This window comes from Salvelinus sp. IW2-2015, linkage group LG4p (genome assembly GCF_002910315.2).
Source record: "Salvelinus sp. IW2-2015 linkage group LG4p, ASM291031v2, whole genome shotgun sequence".
In the NCBI taxonomy this organism is placed as follows: domain Eukaryota; kingdom Metazoa; phylum Chordata; class Actinopteri; order Salmoniformes; family Salmonidae; genus Salvelinus; species Salvelinus sp. IW2-2015.
In genome coordinates this window covers 27,747,504-27,749,447 of record NC_036841.1, presented here as the reverse complement: position 1 = coordinate 27,749,447, position 1,944 = coordinate 27,747,504, and the positions used below count along the sequence as shown (strand labels likewise).

Here is a 1,944-nt window from a genome sequence, read left to right as displayed (position 1 = left end):
TCTCTTTGTCTTCCTCAAGTTCCTACACACACCACACACACACACACACACACACACACACACACACACACACACACACACACACACACACACACACAGCAAACACACATCAAATGATGCTTGAGGATTAGGCGTGTGTGAATGCGTAGGTGTATATACTCACTCCAGTAGTCCAGCCTGTTCTCTCTCCAGTGGCTGTATCCTCTCCAGGACGTGTGAGTACTGTACGTTGGCCTCAGCCAGGCTGCCAGCGGAGCAGCCGCAGCACTTGCACGCTTAGCATTCTGACAACAAAAAGAACAAAACAACACACCTGGAGTAAGAGAAAGGAGGCTTATTTTAGGAGGCTCAAATGATCTCTTCAGCTTGACCGCTGTTAGCTAACCGTTTCTATAAAGGTCCATAGGTAGCTGCCTGTAGCTGTAGCGCTAGGTTAATAGTTGCAGTAGTTGTCCATCACATCATATACATCAGTGTTAGTTTTTCGTCCCCTAAGGGAGAAGGTAGAAGTTGGCCCTAACCACTGAAACAGGGTCAAAACAAGTCCCATCCTTATGGTTAAGAGTAGGATAATCTGATCCTAGATCTGTGATCAGGTACATCTTCCACCTTGAGTTGTAGTGCTAGACTAACTGGCTTGGTTAACTAGCTAGGCTAACTGGCTTGGCTAACTAGCTAGGCTAACTGACTTGGCTAACTAGCTAGGCTAACTGGATTGGCTAACTAGCTAGGCTAACTGACTTGGCTAACTAGCTAGGCTAACTGGATTGGCTAACTAGCTAGGCTAACTGGATTGGCTAACTAGCTAGGCTAACTGACTTGGCTAACTAGCTAGGCTAACTGGCCAAGGCTAACTAGCTAGGCTAACTGGCTGGCTAACTAGCTAGACTAACTGGCAAGGCTAACTAGCTAGGCTAACTGGCAAGGCTAACTGGCTTTGCTAACTGGCTTGGCTAACTAGTTCACCTTGGGGTCGAAGGAGGCCTTGTTTCTGGTCAGTAGCTCCTCCACACTCTGACGGATCTCGTGACTGATGTTCCTCGCCTCAAATGTGGCTATGTCCTCTCTCACCCCCCTCTTAGCCAGGAAACTAGAGAGAGAGAGAGAGCGAGAGAGAGAGACAGAGAGATAGATAGAAAGAGACAGAGAGATAGATAGAGAGAGACAGAGAGATAGATAAGAGAGACAGAGAGATAGAGAGAGACAGAGACAGAGAGATAGATAGAGAAGAGAGAAGACAGAGAGAAGATAGAGAGAGAGACTCACAAATCTGATAATGAGGCAGATAATGTTAATTCAAGCCTGAAGTTATTGAAGTAAAACTTCTAACTCTAATTAAGAGCTAACAGTGACAAATCACCCGGTTTTTACTCATATACATCCTAACACACTATCACACACACACACACTTCCTAACACTGCTCAGAGCGGCTGCACTCACTCAATTAACACAATCATCAACGGCAGATTAGGTTTTCTCAGACACTTCCTCTAGAATGGCTTGCAGACTAATGAGTGTTACTAATGACTACAACAAGCCATTTAACATAATACACTACGGCATGGACACACACACACATGACAGAATACACTATGGTTGGACACACATGACAGAATACACTATGGATGGACACACACACACCACACACACCACTGACAGAATACACTACGGATGGACACACACACTGACAGAATACACTATGGATGGACACACACACACACTGACAGAATACACTATGGGATGGACACACACACACCACACCACACTGACAGAATACACTACGGATGGACCACACACACTGACAGAATACACTATGGATGGACACACACACTGACAGAATACACTATGGATGGACACACCACACTGACAGAATACACTATGGATGGACACACACACACTGACAGAATACACTATGGATGGACACACACACACACACTGACAGA

At 45.6% G+C, this 1,944-nt stretch overlaps 1 long non-coding RNA gene across 1 annotated transcript; it reads right to left on the bottom strand.

Moving 5' to 3' along the window:
- LOC139024482 (uncharacterized) lies at positions 1–1,131 on the bottom strand. The gene is made up of 3 exons (XR_011475803.1): positions 967–1,131; positions 164–284; positions 1–22 (listed from the first exon to the last, which is right to left on the bottom strand). It is a non-coding gene; the product is annotated as an uncharacterized lncRNA (long non-coding RNA).
- Between the last annotated feature and the right edge of the window lie 813 nt (positions 1,132–1,944).